General features: G+C 36.5%; 1 protein-coding gene and 1 long non-coding RNA gene across 2 annotated transcripts in view; one reads left to right on the forward strand and one right to left on the reverse strand.

Annotated features, from left to right (window-relative positions):
- The window catches only part of LOC108360258 (glutamate receptor ionotropic, kainate 1-like), a 162624-nt gene that overhangs the window by 22771 nt on the left and 115976 nt on the right, over positions 1-23877 (reverse strand). The window lies entirely within an intron of this gene.
- On the forward strand, positions 14269-22832 carry LOC108360261 (uncharacterized). Its single transcript, XR_001847078.1, has 3 exons — positions 14269-14443; positions 16639-16645; positions 22821-22832. It is a non-coding gene; the product is annotated as an uncharacterized LOC108360261 (long non-coding RNA).

The raw sequence follows: 23877 nt of genomic DNA on the forward strand, positions 1-23877 counted from the left end.
GGTATTTTCTGAGCGTAAAGCAGCAATGTCTTTAGCAATATCGATCAGAGATAGTTGTTGGATATTTTCACACGACTCGCCGATGCTCTCAGCATTATTAGAGACGATATCGATCAGAGATAGTTGTTGGATATTTTCACACGACTCGCCGATGCTCTCAGCATTATTAGAGACGATAGGCGAAGCACCTGGTGGGGGAGCACGCATGGATGCGCGACGCGCATCCGAACAGACTTTACAGAAGTATGGTTTCTTTGAAGAGATTAGAAAATCAACATCAGCAGATGACATATTGACACATTTTAAATGAAAAAGGTCATTGCACTTCGCACACAACACTTTCGGTGCATTGCGATCAACCCTTTGTCCACATTCGCAGGGCATTACGAATAAATTATTATTTCAATACTATTGTTGTATATCATTTGAATAAAGTGATTATAGCAATTAAATTCAAATAAGAGTCACTATCTCAAATCAAAACCAGCGCACTAATTATAGTTATAATTATTAACACTTGCCATAATAGCAGAAATAGTACAAAAATCACGGAGCGAAAAAAAACACGTCCGCAGCACTCGAATGCACAACTGTTATATTACTATACATTTTTCACACCATTTTTATATATATATAGATAATGAACAGCTGTTCGTAAACGGCGGTTTCCGACTGAATTTAAGTTTATTTGGCAAAAGTATACATACATACGTATCTTTTCCTGTCATAAATATATCGATGGTCCTCTACAATAACAACACAATTCAAAATTCAAAGAATAAAAACTCGTACTATTGTTAAGAGGATCATGTATTTAATTGTTGTCTTATTCATGTATAATACAATTTACTTTAGTTTGGGTTAGACATGAGTTAGCCAAGGACTCGAGACATGAGTCTCTTAACAGTAATAAGGGCTTTGATTTTTAAATTGCAGAGGACCATTGATATGTGAATTCATACATTTCGATAATGAAATAAATTCAAGCATAAATAAAATTTTTAGTTACATATACATATGTAACTCAATTTCAGCGCCAACTGGCGGCAAATTTTTTTCGAAAGAATTCTTTTTCCTGTTATCAATACATGTTTTGAATCTGAGGATAATCGGACCATAAACACGATTTTTAGTAATAACTCGACTCCAACTCCACCTGGCGGCTCTTTTTTTGCAATGGTTGTTTTTTTCTATTGTCAATACATATCTCAAATATGAGGCAAATCGGGCCATAAATAAGGGTTTTACCAATAACTCAACTCCAGCGTAACTAACACGACTTTGTTTTATATATATAGAAGTGGCAAAACATTTCAAACATAAACCCACACCACATTTTGCACAGGCTACTCGTCCTATAGTTTTAGGTACATACTTCACCAGCAGAAGCCCAGTAACGCCCTTTGTGCATGTAAGAGAATGCTGGGAGTCACTGGGGTTTGTCACCTGCTCTGATGCATTGTTGCTACACAGCAATAGTCAGGTCAATACTGCTCTAAGGCGCTTTGATGTGCTGGAATCCCGCAAAAAAGTCCTTATGCCTCGGGCCAATGTAGAAGGTTCAGCGCCCAGCGGCACTGTGCATCGCCGGAGCGCTGAGGTCCACTTCGATGGCTGCTCTTTAAAAAACCCTTAGTTTACCGCCCATTGGCCGATTTGTGGAAAACCGTGCTGCGAAATCCGGTCATAGGGAAATTCAATTTCAGAACCTTTGGGCACCGGTTAATTGGGGCGGGAAGCACAAGCAGCACAGACTTCATGGCACCTAGCTTTAAGTGGAAATGAACTTTTAGCACAATGGTTGAGGAGGAGGGGTGGCGCAAGGGAATGAAACCTAGCCATAGATCCCTAAGCATTTTTACGGACGGCTCTAAAATGGTTACAGGAATGGGTGCCGCGATTTACTGCCGGAAACTGAACGTCAGGCGGACAGTAAGGCTACCTGACCATTGCAGCATATTTCAAGCAGAGGTTTTCGCAATGAGGATAACTGCAGAGCTAGCCTTCACCGAAACGTCAATCAATGCAAAATTAAACCCATTCCAGGCGGCAATTAAGGCAGTTTCCTCATATAGTATTTCATGCATAAACGTCCTTCGCAGACGGGAAGCCATTGAGGAGCTAGGCGCTGACAAAGCCTACATATCTATCACTAACAACTAATAAAATATCGATAACAAAACCGATAAAAATATCGATAACAAAGTCGATGAAAAATTCGATAAAAATTTCGATAGCAAAATCGATAATAATATTGGTAACCAAATCTATTAGAACCTCGACAAAAATATTCATAACAAAATCGATAAAAATATCCATAACAAAATCTTTAAAAATATCGATAACAAAACCGATAAAAAATCCATAACAAAATCTATAAATATCGATAAAAAATCGATTAATATCGATAAGAAAATCGACAAATATCGATAACAAAATCAATAAATATCGATAACAAGATCTATAAATGTCGATAATAAAATCGATAAATATCAGTAAAAAATTAATGAATAATCGATAACAAATCTTTAATTATCGATAGCAAAATCGATATATATCGACAACTAAAACGATAAATATCAACAAAATCAATAAATTTTTAAAAATATTGATAGTAAAATCGATAAACAATATCGCTAACAAAATAGTTAAAAATGCCGATTACAAAATCGATAACAAAATCGATAAAAATATCGATTATTTGATCAATAAGTCCCGAGGATCCCGAAAATCTCTAAAATCCCAAAATAGTTCCCAAATTGAGTTTCCGTGTCTCTCTCTATATACTTTCCTCTTTAATCAAAATAGTTCCAGGTCGTTTCGTTCACATAAGTGTAGAATACCAGCAATCTAGCTATGTAAAAACCAAAATGTTGCTCGATAGAACTTTTTGTGCTTATTTACACCCTACAAAAATTATTTGGTTAAAGTAAAAAATTAAGAAGATATCAATGGTTAAAGTTAAATTTTTAGATATTATTATCTTCTGAACAATATACCTATTAAAAAACGAATGACGTCAAAATAAAGGCAATTAGGGGATATTTCACTTGGTGGACATAATTGTTTCCTTTTGTTTATATTTTTAAGTCAGAAACACCTAATTATCAAAAAATATATAAATATATATATTTTTTAAATGGCGTTTACTTAAAATTTGATTTCAAAAAGGTTATACTGTATACGTCGCGTAAAACGTATTTAAATTATCTCTAAATAAGCATCAATACGTTTGTGATCGGTCAAATAGTTTCCGAGATATTATAAATATTAAAAATATAAATGTTAAACTTGAAACTTTTTTGTGAATGTTATTGTGGCTTGTTAACATTTTATTTGTAATATTTTTATTGAGCTTTGTACCACGATTGTTTATTAGGAAAAATTGAAAAAGCAACAAAGTCTAAGCGGTAGAAGTTATAGCACTATTTCGGAGATCACCACATCTCCTCATCAGACTTTTTTTTTCTAGACTTCAGCAGGGATCGAACCTGCGAATTCGATGTTCAAAGTCAGAAGCGTTAACCACTGAGCTATGTACATCCCGTAAACTCTTGTTGCTAATTCATTTTCCTTATTCAACCAACTACTATCAAGTGCAGCTGATTTGCCGCTATTTAAACTCGACAGCGTGGTTGTTGTTGTCAATTCTATACATCCATTTGCTTATTTGCTTTTTTGTATAGTTTCAGGCAGGCTCAGCCACAATAACATTGACAAATACATAGTTTAGGAAGCATTGCTTTTTCAATTTTTCCTAATAAACAATCGTAGTACAAAACTCAATAAAAATATTAAAAATTGAACCTTTTTTATTGGCTTTATTTTTTATTTGCGGCAAATAATCTTCATATGGTTGAAATCAGCTCTAGATAGCTACATTTTTTTTATTTCTTTATGGCTAAACGGTTGGTATTCTACACCATGGCTACTTCGGGTTATTTCTGTCTAAATGCTGGAGTACGGGAACAGGCTAAATTCGAATAAGAAAAAGTAAACAAACAAATGTCAAATTAAACTCCGATAGCCTTATTCATAAAAAATAAAATAGGTTTAAAGAGCGCTATAAAATGACATTTTCATACAAAATTTCGATTTATAAAGCAGTTAAAGTGGTCTTAATTTTTTATGAATTTGGGTATGAGTTTATAAACACCCCAATGAGTACACTTGACAGTTGTTCATAAACTTAAAACGTTAAACAAAAAGTCTTCACTTAATAGATGTTTTGCTAAGCTAAATTTAACCCAGCAAAGTCTAAATAGTCCCGGAAACTGAGTGAGCACCTTAAATAATTTTGACAGCCCTAAAAATTCCCTAAATATCACCTAATTCCTCAGCAATATTTATCCGTGTTCGACCGAAGTTTATAAAGTTGGTCGGCTACCGCGACGTCAAGCGAATTTTCAAAGTTAACTGGGCAATATTTTTAGCGATTTTCCAATGTTCAACGGGCAGTATTTGCAAAGCACATAAAAAGCCCAAAATAATAAAAACAGATAAGCAGTAAAAAGTTTTCATTGGATGGATGTTCTGCTAAGTTACAGTTAACCCAGCAAAGTCTTAATTATCTCGGAAACTGGATGAGCTCCTATAATTATTTTGGTAACTCTAAAAAGCCCAAAAATAGCGCGTAATTCGTCAATAATATTTATCCATATTCGACCAAAGTTTAAGAAGTGGGCCAGATAGAGCGACGTCAAGCGGGTTTTCAATGTTTACTCTTCAATATTTTTAAAGCTCATAAAATTACCAAAAAGATAAGCCCAGATAAGTAGTAAACATACTTCATTAAATGAATGTTTTGCTAAGTTACGGTTAACTTAGCAAAGTCTTAATTATTTACCAAATGGTCGGAGCCCAAAAAAAACGAAAAGTGGCCGAAAATAGCACACAATGAGCACAATAATACGAACAAATTTTTTCTTCATTTTTACATTTCAGTGCCGCTAACTCGATTGAGCTCTGCATGTGCACTCTAAAAAATCTGTTTAAAAATGCGACTATAAATCGAGTATATTTTTGTTTATTTTTAAATTTTTTTGGTAAATTTACACGATGAATATGTATTTTTCTAGTTTACATATTTTCGTATGTAAAAATCCCTTTTGTTAGCGGCTTTACACAATTCTACGGGTGAAATGAAACAGCAGATGTGTATTTTGTAACTTGTACACACCTTCGTAGTAAATTTACGCACACCACAGCAGCTATATTACACTCTAAAAAGTCCGAAATTTCAACAAACTATTCGTTTAATAATCGAGCATGTAATTTCGCGAATAATAAGGTAGGAAATCAGTAACCTACCTTTTAGGTAGGAAATCTACACAATTTTTTTTAGAGTGTGGGCAATGCTCATGTTACGCTCAATCTCACAGGGTCTAGCTAGGTTTGGAGACATCCTTTAAGCTAAACTATGTCTTTTTATTCCATAGCTAGAAAAAAATATTGCAAATATCAAAGAGGATAAATTGGACCCATAGTCGCAAAACTACATGATTTAAAAGCAGATTTTGAAAAACGATTTGCCGATTTGAAATTATTTAAATGTACAGCAGTGTTTGCATTATTCAACTTTGCGTTCAACATTTGTGTTCAACATTTGCGTTCAACTCAACGCAGGGTTGCACGAAAAAGTTGAATGGCTAAATTTTGGCTGGCTACCAACTTTGTTGAAAGCGATTAGTTGAAAGGCCGTTCAACCAAAAGTTGAATGCAAAGTTGAACAGTGCAAACACCTTTTTATGGCGAATATTTTGATATTTTTTCATATTTTGATATTTTTAGCCATTCAACTTTTTTTTTCGTTCAACCCTGCGCTGAGTTGAACGCAAATGTTGAACGCAAAGTTGGACAATGCAAACGCACTTTGCATACTTCATAAACCCTTTTTTGTGTAACATAATTGAGAATGAATTTACAATAACCGAAATGCTCATTTTGAAGGAAATCGAAGAAGAATTGGGGTTTTGGAATTAAAAGAAGACAAGGCACTGGAAATGCAACATAAAGCTTTACCATTGCTTGAATGCCGGCAACAAGTACCAGATTTAAAGTGTCCGCTATTGAAAACACTGCGAGCCATATATTTTCAATTCTTGGTACAACGTATAACTGTGAGTCTTTGTACTCTAGAATGAAATTCGTAAAGTCAAAATACCGTTCACAATTGACTAACCAACATTTAACAGAAGTGTTACGAACGGCTTTAACTGACGTAAAACCTGATTTTGAAAATTAGGCCAAAAGGATATTTTGAATTTTCAAATTGAATTTTTTAATATCTACATATATTACGAATTAATTAAAATTAATGTTTTTCATTTCTAATAACAATTTTATTAAAAAAAATGTTTGTTTTTGTTGTTTTTTTGTGGCTCTTTGTAGCATTTAAAATGTACATGTGTCTTTTTTCGGCCTCGGCCTTGCCCACCCCTGTTATAGCCCATAGGACAGGACTGTACTTATAGTTCCATCTTCGTTTATTACAGAGGTGATTAACAAATTTAAGTTACTGAGCTAACCGACAACAACGTCAATATCAATTACAACATCGTTCTAGGAAATGCAAAAATATTTCAAACTAACAAATCAATAGGGGTATTCTCTTAGTCTTGCAAAGCCCTTGCATGGTGCACAGATTGCACGGATTGCACGGTTAAAACCGGTTTTCGTATGGGACAGCTTTGCAAACCGTGCAATCCGTGCACCGTGCAAGGGCTATGCAAGACTCAGAGAATACCCCTAATATACAAGCATACAGCTGAGCAAATGCAAGTCTACTCGAGGCAGCAGCGAATGAATGTCGAAGAATTTGTGTCCCCTTAGTTTTTGCGCAGCATTTCGCCACTGACGTCGCACAAATCAGATCGCACTTGTACTTCGGCGAGTAAACATGAGCGACGAAGCGGATGATTGGGCGGGCTATCTATAGAAAAAAAAATCAAAACCAATAACTTACTAAAGAATTGTTTATTATAGCTTAAAATTATTGCAACTAATAGAGGTAAATACGTTGTACAAAAACATATAAACAAAAGTTCACAAAACTTGATATAAAACTATCTATCTATGATACTATACAGAGTTAAATATATAAATACAGAGTTCAGTAGCTCAGAGTTAACTTTTTATACTCCTAAACCCGACAATGTCTTGCAGCATTGAAGGCTGCCCCAGAGTTAAGTAACCCAAGGGATTTCTGAATTAAGTAGGGACTACTCTCTCTTTTTCGACATTTGGTTGATTGTTTACATTTATTATTTGAAACTGAATATACATATATATTTGAAATACAAACAGAAAAGTTAAATAGTGTAGCAAATATTAAATAAACTGATATCCCATTGCTCTGCAAATTGGCCAGTGACACTTCTTCACTGCATACGTTTGGTGCATTTTAATGGCATATATTTTTCACGCAAGACTGGCCGAAACCTCAGAGTTGAAGGCGGAAAATGAATATGTGCATATGTACATATGTATGTACACTCAGTCAATAAAGTTTAGGTACAGCGAATTTTTTACAATACGGGCAACTATTTTTTAAATATTTTATTTTTCGCTAATTTTTTATAAAAATATGGTGAATTCTACAACAAAAACCCCAAAAAGCAAAGTTCCAAACCTTGTGCAAAATTAAAGAAAATTCTGCAAAATTTCATTCAAATATTGCACTTTTTATTTAGACTCTCTAGAAAAAATTTGGGTATGCGGTTTTTTAGCCCATTCAATTTTAGTATAATAAAGTGCAAGTATGAGGAAGCATTGATTTTTGGGAAATTTTTTTGTTGAAGGTGTCGCTTATTTTTTCCATATAAAAAAATTTATTTATTTATTTATTTATTCAATTCAATTGATCAATTAGAGTACATCTCAGATAGATTACTAAAGTTAAATAAAAAAGAAAAGGAAAAAAATATCTATAAAATAAGTAAATGAGTAATAAGGTACATGTACAAAATACAAGGGTATGTGAATGTGCATCTGAATAAAAAAAAAGATTATTTACAATTTAAGAAATGCAGAACGAGAATAAGTTTAGACTTAAAGCTCTCCCCAGAATTTGAGAAAACATCTAAATTTTTACAAATTTGGTTAGTCTGCCTCAGACAACGCGTAAGCGGCTCATTAAACATAAAGTTGGTCTTGTGATTAGGTAAACGGAACATGTCGCTGAATCTGAGATCCCGAACAGGACAATTGAAAAGAATTAGTTCGAGCAAGAAGTGGCACTTGACGTGGCTGGTGACTATGTCCCTAATAAACATGATTGAGGACATTTTTCTACGCATTTCTAAAGTAGGTAATGCCAATAAAAGGCACCTACTCTTATAATCGGGCATGTTGCAATTCCACCGCAGGGAGTGAATTGCGTATCTGGTAAAGCGTTTTTGGACCTTCTCTACCCTTGAAGATGAACCCGAGTAGAAGGGATCCCAAATGATGCTACAATACTCAAGGTTCGATCTTACAAATGAGAAGTACAAGCTCTTAAGTGTGAAGAGGTCTTGAAATTCATTAGAATTCCTCATTACGAAGCCAAGCATCGACCTAGCCTTGGTGATCATAAAATCTATATGTTTAGAAAAGGACATTTTCGAAGTAAATATGACTCCCAGATCTTTCTTTTCATAAATTTTAGTAAGAGAAGATGTGTCTAACCTATAGTGGTAGTCGACTGTTACTTTGCGTCTACTGAAGGACATAAATTGACATTTACCAACGTTAAGAGGCAAAGAGTTAGCATCACACCATGAGTTCAGTCTTAGCAAGTCATCTTGAAGATTAATGCAGTCGGACACGCTTACTATGCGACTGTATAACTTTAGATCATCAGCATACATTAAACAATGCGATGTAAGGAAAACGTCCGGAATATCATTGACAAAAACCAAGAAAAGTAACGGGCCCAGATGGCTGCCTTGAGGCACCCCTGAGGTGACTTTAATCACATCGGATTTAGTATTATTAATGCGAACGAATTGGGTCCTATCAACAAGATAGGATGCAAACCACTTAAGCATATTTGCGTGCACTCCGATTAATTCCAGCTTTTTAAGCAGTAATGAATGACTAACCTTATCAAATGTTTTCGAGAAGTCTGTGAATATGGCATCGCATTGATGACCGTTTTCAAATTGTTTTAGAACAAAATTTGAAAATAACGCTAAGTTTGTAGAAGTGGATCTACCTTTAATGAATCCATGTTGATAGGGCGATATGAGCTCAGAAATTTGGAAAATAATCTTATCGTAAACTAGCTTCTCGAAGAGTTTAGGTATGCTTGGAATTTTACTGATTGGACGATAATTTTGGACGTCGGACTTGCTCCCAGACTTATGGATAGGTGTGATGAGGGACCTTTTCCAAATCGGTAAGAATTCGCCTAAATTTAGGGATTTGTTAAATATTTTGGATAATGGTAATGCTAACGCTGGCGCACAGCTCTTTAACAAGGAAGGGGAAAGCCATCTTCACCAGGATTCGGGTCGTTTGGCAAGGCTAAAATGCCATCTAGCACTTCATCTTCTGAGAGCTGTAATCCTTTAAGGACGAGTGTGCTGTTACAGGAAACATTGACTGTTCCGGCTTCAGAGTGAGGAACATACATAGAACGGAAAAAATTGGCAAACATGTTACAAATCATCTGAACGTTCGTCGACGATTCACCTAAATAATTCACCATGTCAGGAATCCCTGTGGTTTTCTTCTTGCAATTCACAAACTTCCAGAACCTTTTACTGTTATCAAACATTATTTTATATGGAGAAAATGAGCGACACCTTCAACAAAAAAAAACTCCTAAAAATCAATGGTAAGTCCTAGTCACCACAAACTTGCACTTTGTTATACTAAAATTGAATGGGCTAAAAAACTGCATACTCAACTTCTTTCTAAAGAGCGTAAATAAAAAGTGCAATATTTGAACGAAATTTTGCCGAATTTTCTTTAATTTTGCCCAAGGTTTGAAAATCTGATTTTTCGGTTTTTCATTGTAGAATTGACCATATTTTTATAAAAAAATATCGAAAAATAAAATATTTAAAAAATAGTTACCCGTATTGTAAAAAATTCGCTGTACCTAAACTTTATTGACTGACTGTATGTACATATGAAGTCAGACATATTTTTTACATTAAACATTTTTGAAATCTCAATTTTTTTATTCTTGCTACTGAAAAAATTGACATATGTAGAGTTAGCAACTTAACCTTCAAAAATTTCTGGGCTAAATATTTAACGATTTAACTCTAATTTTACTCCTAACCATAGATTGTGGAAGCCAATATATCAATTTAACCAGTAAACTACGAGTTAAATAGATAACCTGCTGTTACGCAAATGGCCCCTAATAGTTAACTTTTCACTGCGCATGTTTATTTAACGAGGAGGAAGCATCGAACGCCTAACCCGTCAGTGTGAGACTTTAACCCTAACTAGACTTCCTACCGTCATGTACCGTTGCCCTCCCGGTAACACCCTCAAGAATTTCGTCGGGATTATAACACTGTGTGACTGATAAGGTTATAGATCTTTTCTCTTCTTCTTCTTATTTGGCGCTATAACCGCCGAAGCGCTTTTGGCCGAGTTCAGCAAAGCACGCCAGTAGTTTCACTTCTGTGCCAACTGACACCAATTGGAAGTGCCAAGTGAAGCCAGAATACTTTCAGAGCTGGAGCGTCGGTGTCCATTCGAACGAAATAGTCAATCCAGTGGAGCCGCTGTATTTTAATTCGCTGCACTATGTCTATGTGGTTGTAAAACTCATACAGCTCATCGTTCCATCGTCTGCCGCACTTGCCGTCGCCAACGCGTAAGGGCCCGTAAATCTTCCGCAAAATCTTTCTCTCGAATACTCCACGAGCTACCTCATCGGTTGATGCCATTGTCCATGCTTCTGCGCCATATACCAGCACGGGCACATGATGAGTGACTTATAGAGTGTAGTTTTCGTACGTCCAGAAACCCCTGAATTGCCTACTAAGTCCAAAGTAGTACTTGTTGGCAAGAGTGATTCTGCGTTGAATTTCCATGCTGACGTTATTATCGGTGTTAATGCTGGTTCCCAAGTAAACGAAATTTTCTACTTTCGCGAAATTATAACTGTCAACAGTGACGTGGGTGCTGGTTGTTTGTTTGACGACAGGAGATACTTCGTCTTGTCCTCGTTTACCACCAAAACCATGGAAAAAGGTATAACAGACTTCTCGGTTTTTCTTACCGATGATGTCAGAGTCATCGGCAAAGGCCAGCAATTGTACACTCTTGTAGTAAATTGTTCCTGAGTGGTTCAGTTCTGCAGCTCTTATTATCTTCTCCAACATCCGATTAAAGAAGTCACATGAAAGGAAGTCGCCCGTCTGAAACCCCGTTTGGTGGCGAACGGCTCGGAGAGGTCTTTCCCAATTCTGGCAGAGCTTATGGTATTGCTTAACGTCATTTTACACAGCCGTATGAGTTTTGAGGGGATACCAAATTCAGACATAGCGGCGTATAGGCAACTCCGTTCAGTGCCGTCGAAAGCGGCTTTAAAGTCGACAAATAGGTGGTGAGTGTCGATCCTTTTATCGCGTATCTTTTCCAAGACACCTGGTCTATGATGGATTTTCCAGGCCTAAAGCCACCTTGGTAAAGCACAATCAGTTCACTGAAGGTGGTATTCAGTCTTTCACACAATACATTTTATAAGACCTTGCAACCTATGCTTAGAAGGCTGATCCCGCGGTTGGTGCCACGCATGGCGGGGTCGCCTTTCTTGTGGATTGGGCAGAGCGCACTTGAATTCCAGTCGCCGGGCATACACCTTATTAGTTCCTTGCCATCGTAATTGAATAGGTGAGCTGACAGGCCGTCAGCTCAAGCAGCTTTGTTACTTTTCATCAGCACAATCGCTATTCATACCTCATCATAGTCAGGCGCGGGGATACCGACTCCATCGTCATCGACTGGGGACTCGGGTTCGTTTTCTCCACTTCTTTCAGTGCTTCTGCCATTTAAAGGAGTCGAAAAGTGTTCCCTCCAATATATGAGTACGTTCTGGGCATCGGTCACTAGGTCGCCATGGTTGTTCCTACAGGAGTCTTGAAACCTTCCGTAAGTCGCTCAACTCTCTGCTAGAAATTTCGGTTGTTTTTTCTGTCGGCCAGCATTTCAAGTATTTTCCTCTGCAGCTTCTTGACACTCCTCATCGTACCAGTAATGAGCGGAAAATGTGGTTCCACTGCTCACGTATGTCGGTTTGTTGAATAGTTCTCTCTCACAGCAGGTGTGGGGGTCGAGCGGCGAATCCATTGGCTGTCTGTTTGGTTGCAGCTTTTCGACGTTGAACTTCCCTTGTATTGTTGGGGGCCGTTTTTTTTGCTGCACCGAGATGGGGTCGTATATTGGCTGCATCTATACAGTGATGCGAGTCTATGTTTGGCCCTCGGAGTGTAAGTAAGACCATCTAAAACACTGGAAGCATGCTTTCCGTCTATCACAACATGCTCGATTTGGTGTTCTCTTTTTCGATCTGGAGACACCCATGTAGCTTGACCGATCTTTTTAAGCTATAAACCAGTACTACATACTGCCAAGTTTCGGGCCCCGGCGAAGTCGATCCGGCTCAGCCCTCCGCCTCTATGTGTAGGCTGAATTTTCCGACACCGGCGAAAAGAAGGGGGTATTATCCGCGGCATATGTTTTTTTTTTCATTGGGCAGGGTTTTAACGTGGCGGGACCCCAACCCAGCGCACGCGGGGTGTTACGCCCTCCAACTTTAGCTCGCTCCCAAACTAGTTCGGTCGCTACCCAGAGGATTCATGGCTATAAATGTCCGGACGTAGTGAACTGCGATTTGAACCGTAAGCAAACGAATCACTTCTGGCCACTCCCAGGTGAATGGCAGTCAGTGGCGTAGCCAGAGGGGGGATCGGGGGTATAGATCCCCCCCTTCGTCAGTGAAATTAAACTTTTTGTTTTTGAATTAATAACACAATACTTTTTTACTCTGCCGATTTATATATTTTTGTTTCAGACTGATGACAAATGATCTTTTAATGAATATATAACATTATCGGTTGGTGGATTATTTGAATATTTGCGAAATACACAAGGCCATTTTGCTTAGTTCCCCACAGTGTTTGGAAATAATCTATAATCTATACAAAAACTGTACTTTTCGACTGTAAATTGTATCGACGTTTTGATTTGCTCATATGCATGCATGCATGCATACATAGATTCCCTTAAAGATCATTGCTTTGATGGTATTCACGTGAAAGTTTAGGTACATTTACATATTTTACACTTTAACAGAGCACCCGACGTTGTTCGCGGTAAACAAATCAAAATATAAAACAGTAGTACAAATATTCAATTCAGCATAAATTAAAGGAGACAAACTATACATTCCGTTTATCTGCCTATTCGCTTAGCTGTTTTAGAATAGCGCCACATTTTTAGTTTAACAGCATCACGGGATAAAAAAAAACGATTTAATCTTTCCGTTCCGAAACGGTCTAAAGACTATAAGACACAGTTTTAAATATCCGAGTGATATACATAATAGATGAATACATATGTATTAGAATTGTAGGCAGAATGATTTTCATTTTTCAGACAACAGTTAAAGTACAAGCGAGGAACACTTAATTATATACAGAACAATTTCGTAAAGTATATTAAATATAACAAAGTATATAATCCAACACCCCCACTCGAAATATACTTATATAATTTTCAAACCTATTTGTTTACAAAAGAACTTGTGTTTATCAAAGCAAACAGGTTTGGTCAAAAAATCTGCTATCATTTTATCTGTTGAAATACTGCAAAAAGATACTTCGTTCATTTTGTTTTTCTCTCGAATAAAATGATGTCGTATGTCAATATGCTTAGTTCCTGGATGATAAGCATCGTTTGTAGCAATATGAGTAGCGCTTTGGTTATCACAAAAATCTTTTGTTGGTAACAGTTCATCAAACTTTATGTTGAGTTCTTTCTCAAGCCCTCTTAACCATACAACCTCTTGTGTAGCAGCCGACATCGCCATGTATTCAGCTTCACTGGTCGATAAAGGTACAGTTGGTTGCCGCTTACTATTCCATTTACTAAGTGTTTGTCAAATGGTATGGACGTGTTTTTCTCTCGCTCTGCATTTAATCAGTATTTCTAAGTGATTTTTGCATCAAAAATGTTGTTAATTTTATACAACAACTCAGTTTTAGACAGTGACTCTTGTTTTACCAATATTCATGTGCCTATTGGTGAAAAATATGTAATTGCTGATACGAAATTTATATCTAATTTAAAACTTCAATAATAGAAGTGACATTAATATGCCGTGTTGTTGTGGGCAGAAAGTTGACCGTACTCAACCGAAGATAGACTGTGCGATATGTAAAGTGTTTTTCCACGTGAAATGTGTTGGTATCGTACAAGCAGATGTTGATTATCTGTTAGCCACTGAGAGGCCTTTCATGTGTAAAGATTGTTCGGATAAGCGTCGTGCTTCTATTCGCTCGCCACCTATATCAGCTTCGCCGTTTGAGACAATAAATAAAGACAGTGAAGAAATTAACGTGCCTAAAGACAATAATACTGAGCAATAATCCACATTGCTTATGGTGTCTAATAAAATCGCTGCTCCNATCGGGAAAATCTAATGAAAAAAACGTTTGAACTCCATCAGGAGATTTGTTCGTTAAAATCTTTACTCAGCGACAAAGACTCTGTGCTTTCTAAGCTGACATGCGAAGTAAAAGCTCAGCACGGTATCGTCTTTATTAGTGTCAATAGTCTAAATGCAGCCCCTAGTGGTAATGTCAAAATCACTAAAAACAATAAACTTACGAGTACTGCTAGTCAGACTCATTCGCTTGCTTCCTCTTCATCATCGTCTCAATCTGTGTCTGATTCTCGTGTTATTGCTGAGAATATTGCGTTTACCTGCGCTGCGCCGTTGCCAGCATTTTCGCAAAGTGCTGGTGACACGAACATATTTAAAGGGAAAACGCGGAATGAGAAAACGCAGAAAGAGAAAACTCCGATATCGTCTAACATTGCTGCTGCTGCGGCCGCCACCACTACCACTGCTCCCGTCTCCTATGCCAGTGCTGCTGCTTTGCCGTCGGCCTCTTCTTTACACCCACCTGATCAGACAGCGAAATCATCTGTGTACCAGTTGCCCATGCGGAATATCACTGCGAAACGCAGTAGTAGAAAACTTAATTAACCAATTGTCGTTGGGTCGAATAATAGCCAAGAACTACATGTTGTTCCTGGTTTGAAGTAGTTGCATTTATCATCTTTTTCAAATAACGTAACTGTTGCCGATATATTAGCTTATGTTTCAAAGCACGCCGAGCTTGATACGAAGTTGCTGACCTGCCATATGCTTGTGAAAAAGGACACTGACGTATGCAAACTTAAAAAAATTAATTTTAAACTTGGGGTGTCGGAATGCTGCTATGAAAAGGTGCTTAATGCGGACATTTGGCCAACGCATGTGAAGATTCGTCCTTTCCGTTTTTTTCCCAAAGACGGCGTACCACAGCAAGAAGCTTAGTTGACCCTCCAGAAGTCATCCCAAAACGTCTGAAACTCTATTTTCAAAATGTATCGGGTCTTAGAACCAAATCTAAACAACTTTTTGCCATGAGTTCCCATTTGGACTATGACATATTTGTCCTCGTTGAAACATGGTTGAATAAGAATTTTTATGACAATGAGTTTTTCGACTGCAATCTGTTCAACGTGTTTCGCAAAGACAGAGATGTTTCAAAAGCTGGTCTCTCTAGAGGTGGGGGTGTATTAATAGCGGTTAATCGAAAATACCGCTCTTCGCTTGTGCCATTAAAGAATGAGGATACCCTCTTTGATCAAATTAGTATTGCTGTGGATGGTATTTCTAAACTAGTAATTTGCGTTTGTTACATACCGCCATCTAGTGGTGATGCAATCTACAAAGCGCATGTTGACAATGTTCTTGATTTAGCATCTAGTCATGAAAATCTATGTGTAATTGGTGACTTCAACCTAAGTAATATCGATTGGTCTGCTAGGGGCGATAGTCCAGGGTTACACCCGAAATCTCTTAATACTTTTGCTGAAACCTATCTGGTTGATAATTTTTTAAGTTGTGACCTCATACAAATAAATAATTTCACTAACAAACTGCTTCGAACTTTAGATCTTATTTTTATTAATGACAATGTTAGTTTTGCCTTATTGGAATGCCTTGATCCATTGTCTACTCCAGGTCTACATCACGTTCCACTGGTTCTTGATTTAGAGTTTTACGAGTTCAATACTATCAGTTTGGACCGTTTCTCTACGAGTTTTTGTTACAGAAACTGTGATTTTGAGGCAGTTAATGTTGCAATCGAGTCCTTAGACTGGGATTCCTTATTTACTGGGGTTGAAGTTGCCAAATGTTTTGATATCTTCAAATTTAAGATTAGTGAAATATGCAGAAACAATATACCGAGAGTTAAAAAACAATGTTATAAGATACCTTGGTACACTAAAGAGCTGAAAAAACTCAAGAATTTGAGAAACAAGTTTTATAAAAGATTTAAATTATCAAACTCACTTTTAAATAGAGACAAATACTTACAATACTCGAAGGAGTTTAAATCATTAAGCAAGGAGCTAAAGCGTAACTATGTTCAGAAATTCGAGTCTGAGATAAAATCCAATCCTAAAGCTTTCTGGAGGTATGTAAAGTCGAAGAAATCGTGTTCAAGCATTCCCTCAGTAGTATTTTATAATGATATCCAAGCTCACACTTCTCTTGAGGCTGCAAATCTTTTTGCAGATTTCTTTAACTCCAACTTCGAACTGGAAGCTGATGTAAGTGGAAATAATCTCCTGAACAACGATTCCCCAGTTAATTTTGGAACTTTCTCTTTAACCATTGAAGATGTTGAAGACGGTATTCGACAAATCAAATCGTCAACTCAAACTGATGTGGATGGGTTATCGTCATATTTTCTCAAGTGCTGCTACGCATTCGCATATCCTCTTTTACTAATTTTCAACAAATCTCTCGAGGTTGGTGAGTTTATTGATGCCTGGAAGGTCACTCTTATCAACCCCATATTTAAAAGTGGGAATAAGAATAATATAGCTAACTACAGACCTATTTCCAAATTATCCACGGTCTCAAAATTATTCGAATACATCGTAAAACAAAAATTATACTTCTCAATTAACCGCTTGATCTGTGTTAATCAGCACGGTTTCATGGCCGGTAGATCTACTGTTTCTAACCTGGCAGTTTTTTCTGAATACTGTATATCGGCTTTTCACAATCATGTTCAAGTCGACACTGTGTATACGGACTTTTCAAAAGCGTTCGACAAGGTTAGTCACTCTATGTTACTTACAAAGTTACACAGCCTAGGAGTCCACTCAATATTTTTGAAGTGGATGAAATCATATCTATCTCGCCGGAATTGTGTTGTTGTCGTTGACGATGTATCTTCCCATCCCTTTATTGCGACCTCTGGTGTTCCCCAGGGGAGTATACTACGACCCCTTCTTTTTGTAATTTTTATAAACGACACTTTTTAGTTGTTTTAAGTTCTCAGAGTTTCTTTTGTATGCTGATGATCTGAAGATTTACTCCACGGTAGCCTGTCCCTCAGACTCTTTGAACCTTCAAAGGGATCTGATAACGTTGTTGCTTGGTGTAATATAAACATGCTAAATTTAAATATAAATAAGTGTCACCATGTCACCTTCACTAAATCCCGCTCTTCTATCCCAACTTCCTACCACATTGGTGGTTCTCAGTTGGGTAACCCTACTGAAATTATAGATCTAGGCGTGGTGTTTGACTATAGATTCTCATTTCAGAGTCAATTAAACTGCACGATAGCTAAAGCATACTCTATGTTGGCTTTTATTCGACGTTTCAGCTCAGACTTTTCTGATCCGTATACCCTAAAGTCACTCTATACCTCCCTGGTGCGCTCCAAGTTAGACTATGCCGCCGTAATTTGGAGACCTTATTACGCTTGCCATATCAATAGGGTTGAACGAGTCCAAAAAAAATTTGTTCGTTTTGCCCTTCATTCTCTGCATTTTGTCCACCCAATTCCCTCCTACCGTGGTAGATGTCTACTTATTAATCTTAAGTCTTTAGATTGTAGGTGGTCTATTCTCTCCCTTACTTTTGTCTATAACTTAGTACGTGGTGTCATAGACTGCCCATACTTGCTCGGATGTATTCATTTCACTGTGCCTCAGAGATGTTTGAGAAATCACGTAACTTTCTCCTGGGAGAAGGTAAGAACTCAATATGCTTCTAATGCTCCCATACTCAGGGCTCTAAAGGAATTCAACTTGCTCTCAAATTCTTCTGTTCTAGACTTTTCTTACTCGGAAACCCGTTTTAAATCAATATTAAATGAATTAATTACTTAGTTTGTTTTTCTTATTTTTAAGTCGTTTGTAATCTTTATGAAATGTAATAATTTCTGGATTATTATTATTAAATAAATAAATAAATAAATAATATTGCTCCATTTTGTAAAATATTGACGTATCCTGTCACAGAGCGTCGCTCATTTACATCGTTTGCCCAATCAGCATCCGGACAAGCAACTATCTCATGGTTTCCTCTTGCGGTAAAAAACAACTTCATTTCAAGTGTACCCTTTAAGTATCTTAAAATGCGTTTCACTGCCATCCAGTGAATACGATTTGGATTATTGTTGAAACGACTTAAAAAATTTACTGCTTGGCAAATATCTGGTCTTTTACACTGAGCAGCAAACAGAAGACTACTTGCTGGTAAGGAACTTCTTTCATTGTTTCATCAATCGTATCTGATTTCTTAAGGTTCTGATTCAAGTCAAATGGAGTCGAAATGGGATTGCAACTTTCCATGTTATAACTTTGAAGCATGGACTTTATATACTCTTCTTAATCAATATATATATTATTGTCCTTTTGCGTGATTCTCATGCCCAAACATTGTTTTGCCTCTCCTAAGAACTTCATCTTAAAATTCTTCATTAAGTTTGTTTTTAGCTCATTAGTATAAAAATATCATTACTAAACAACAACATGTCGTCAACGTACAATGCCAGGAATGTCATTTTCTCACCAACTGTATTGTAACAGATGCAAGGATCAAATTGAGACCGCTTTACGATCTCTTCAATGCCGCATCGAGTTAGAGATTCCAAACGTGACTAGCTTGCTTTAGGCCACAAAGTGCTTTTTTTATCTTAAGTACAAACCCCTTTGGAATTTCGACTACCGATGGTGGCTCTACATAGATATCTTCCAATAATTCTCCCTGTAGAAAAGCTGTTACAGCATCCATTTGCTCTATTTTCAACCCAAATCGCGCAGATAATGCCATCAAGTAACGTACAGATGTGTAACGCACGACGGGTGAAAAAACGTCTTCATAGTCTATACCTTTGCGTTGAGTAAACCCTTTAACAACAAGTCGGGCTTTGTACCGAATGCTTTCATCACGTTCCCTCTTCTTCTTGAAAATCCACTTCGTCTTATTAAATTGCGATTTGCTGGTTTTGGAACTGCTATCCATGTTTGGTTTTCTTCTAAAGAATTGAATTCACTCTCAACAGTACCTCTCCATTGATCAGCTTCTTCGCTGGATAGAGCTTCTTGAATTGTATTTGTTTCATGAGTTGTCAAAGTTGTTGTAAAACCACAGTAGTCAAGTTCTACCTTCTTTGCAATTCTTTCACTACGTCTTACTGGAGCAGCCACAATCTTCTCAACTTGGTTTTTCATGTCATTCATTTCATCACTCATCGTTATATCAAGTGGAAGACTCTTAGCTTGCATTTCCCCCACTTCATCATCATTTTCTGACAAAGAGTCAAATGACAATGAATTCGAACTACAATCATCATTATCAAGTTCAGTACATCGTTGATCATTGTCACTAGTCGCAGGATTTAAAAAAAAAATAAAAATCATCGTCCTTTCTTTCACCTGGACATATCCTATCACATTCTCGTTGAACTGAACATCTCGATACGTAAATACTATTTTTCTTTACATCATACACACGATATCATTTGCAGTTTATACCATAGCCAAGGAAAATTCCGTGCTCAGATTTTGCATCCCATTTCAGAAGTTTTTGCTTAGGTACAAAAAACATAGCAGCGCAACCAAAAACTCGCATGTGACTAACGTCTGGCTTACGTCTATTCCACATCTCCTCTCGAGTCAGTTTTAATGATTTGTGAGGACTTCTATTTGCGACATATACTGCAGTATTCACAGCTTCAGCGCAAAAACGCTTTGGCAACTTTGAATGGATTAACATACATCTAGCTTTTTCAGTCAAAGTCCTATTTACGCGTTCATCCATACCATTTTGTACAATTTCGCAGGTAGACATACAAAGCCTTGTCCACTGAAAGTACGAAACGATATCTGGCTTTCTCCTCTTTTTCTGCATTAGCAATCGAAGCAGATCCTGCAACTAACACCCATAGGCCTTCAAGACGTAGCGATCCCGAAACTCCAAGTCAGCCAATTATCTGATCCCACGAGCTTTTCAAAGCGAACCGATTCAGCGCCTCGATTCATTTCCAATCCAAAAAAATTTATTTCAAAATACTTTTGAAGTTAGACAAGACAATTTTGTTCTGCGTTAAGGCCCATAACCTACTAGAATCGTAGGCAGAATGATTTTTAATTTTTAAGACAACAGTTAAAGTACAAGCGAGGAGCACTTAATTATATACAGAACAATTTCGTAAAGTATATTATAACAAAGTATAAAATCCAACAATATGTATCCCCCTTTTAAAAACTCATTTATATATACTTTACTCTAAACAACTCCCATATATATGTATGTCTGCATACCAAATTTCAAGTTCATGTGAATTATGGTTCCCAATTTATGGCTAATTAAAAATTCCACGCCTATGCTCCACGTTCCTTTTTACAAACTCATGTATACAAACTTTACTATAAGCACCTACCATGGATACGTATTCATACCAAAGTTTATCATATTTCACGCCTGTGTAATGTGCCACGCCCCTCTCAAAAACTCATTTATATATACCATAATATAAGCACCTACCGTAGATACGTCTGCATACTAAATTTCAATTTCATGTGACATATGGTGCCGAAGTTATAGCTTATTATATTATTTATATATACTTTACTATAAGCCCCTGCTGTAGATATGTCTGCACTCCAAATTTTAAGTTTATGTGACTATAGTTGGTAAAATACTACACGCCTATGGGATGTGCCGCGCCCTTTTTTATAAACTCATTTATATATACCTCACTATAAGCGCCTACCATAGATATGCCGGCATACCAAATTTCAAGTTCTTGAGACTTATATTTCCGGAGTTATAGCTGATAAAAAGGTCCACGCCTGTGGGGTGTGCCACGCCCCTTTTTACAAACTCATGTATATATGTATATAAGCACCTACCGTATATATGTATGCATATATGTAATACTTCTATATTGGCAGTAAGCTAACTTCTCAATGTGTAAGCATTCCGAAATCAAAGCGAGACAGTCTAGTACCGTTTTTGTCAATGTATTGTGTACTTGAGTGCCGTTTTTGTAAATGTGTCGTGTACATGTTTATTTATAAACGTATGGGTTCCTTTTCTTTCGTACGTGTTTATTGATATATCTGTACTGTAGTGTTTTCGGACGGTACTAGCTCTTACTGCCAATATAGGAGTATTATATATGTATGTATGTCTGCATACAAAATTTCAATTTCATTTGCCTTATGGTTTTGAAGTTATAGCTGATCAAAATTTCCACGCCTATGGGAGGAGCCACGCCCCCTTTTGCAAACTCGTTTATATATACCCTCCTATGAGCATCTACCATTGACAAGACTGCATACCAAGTTTCAAGGTCATGTGACTTATGGTCTGGAAGTTATGGTTGATTAAGGGTCCCCTTGTTGGATCCCCATTTTTTTCACCCTATTACACTGTGAGACAAATGGTAGGGGTCAGTGATCGGGAAGGGTTCAAACTACCGGGGGAAGTTATATCGGTAAAAAAAGAAGTTATACGTGTCCCGGCGTTTCACAAATATATAGTAGATGTCAAGGCAGATATTTTAAGATACACTTCTTAACAAACAGATTTTTTAAAGATATTATGAATGGATAAAAGAGACATCTTTTTTGAAGTCAATACTAAAACTTGACATTTCGAGTGCTTATCAAATTTTTTTTTTTTAGATTGGCCATTTATCTTAAAATTATATAATTTTAATTATTTGTTTATAAAAATGCAGTTTACACTTTAACAAAACCCGTATAAAACCAAGGTTTAATCTTTGCGCAACATTACCAAAATCAACAAAACTTTCGTAAAGCTTTTTAATTGGATTTCCTATAAATACATATTTTGGGTACTCAGTTTTGTAGCCCGATCAATTCGAATAAAGCGCAAGTTTAAAAAACATAGCTGCGACTTATCGTTGATTTTTAATATTTTTTTTTTGATGAAGGCGTTACTCATTTTCTTCATAAAAAAATCGTTGAACATACTTAGATAATATGGAAGAAAATTACCGACATCGTTAAAAATATTCCATACATCAACTGTAAATGACAGCTACTTTAAATTTGCACTTTATTAGACTAAAATTGAATGTGCAAAATATTAGGAGATAAAATTGAAATAGAAAGTTTGAAATTTTTACGAAAGTTTGTCGATTTTTTTTAATGTTGTTCAAAGATTAAACTTATTTAAACTCATTTAGTGTTTGTTAAGGAATATACTATATTTTTGTAAACTAATAATTCAAATTAAAATATAATAAAATAAATAGTCAAATCTAGTCAATATGTGAGTGTCGTAAAGTTATGATATTTAAGAACATCTCTTTCTTAATTAACGATGGCCATATATGTAATACTTCTATATTGGCAGTAAGCTAACTTCTCAATGTGTAAGCATTCCGAAATCAGAGCGAGACAGTCTAGTACTGTTTTTGTCAATGTATTGTGTACTTGAGTGCCGTTTTTATACCCGAGCGCACTTGTGCAGAAGGGTATTATAACTTTGTTCACATAACGGTTGTTTGTAACAGGCAAAACGAATCGAGATAGATATAGACAAATTTATACATAAATGATCAGAATGAAAAGAGAAATCGATTAAGTGGTGACTGTCTGTCCGTCCGTCCGTCTGTGCACACGATAACTCGAGTAAAAATTGAGATATCTTAACGAAACTTGGTACGTGCACTTCTTTCTTCCGTAGGACGGACGGTATTGAAAATGGGCAAAATCGGACAATAACCACGCCTACCTCCCATATAACGGTAATTTTCAGAAATACGAAAACTGCGATATTTTAGTAACTACTGAAGATAATTCACTCAAAATTGATATTTACAAAAAGTTTTAGACGACAAATAAGAATATTATGAATTTTTGTAAAATGGGCGTAGCCACGCCCACTTATGGTTACATGGGTATATCTTGGTAACCGCTGGACCAATTTCTTCCAAGATTGGCACAGTTGTAGGTCTTGACAAAGCCTACGAAATGGCCGAAAATTTTTAAAATAGGAANCTTTCTTACTTGTTTTTATTTGTTTTATTTTATGGCCTTATAACAATTATATTCAACAATTTTTATTGTGCTCGAGGCTGTTTTTTAATGAAAACTTATTGTGGTAAAGCAACAATAATTTGAAAAAATGGTAGAAGTGATAGTTATTTCGGAAATCACCACATTTCCTCAGCAGACTTCTTTCAGTAGGATTCGAACCGACGATCCCACTGACTCAGCCAGTTGCCTACGCAATGTGCTAAGTTCGCCTTGTTAATTCTTGTTGCTTATTTCCACTATTTCACTTGCTAAGCCAACTACAATCAAGCA

Source organism: Rhagoletis zephyria, unplaced genomic scaffold (genome assembly GCF_001687245.7).
Source record: "Rhagoletis zephyria isolate East Lansing unplaced genomic scaffold, Rhagoletis_zephyria_1.1 Rzeph_scaffold_00547, whole genome shotgun sequence".
Taxonomy (NCBI): domain Eukaryota; kingdom Metazoa; phylum Arthropoda; class Insecta; order Diptera; family Tephritidae; genus Rhagoletis; species Rhagoletis zephyria.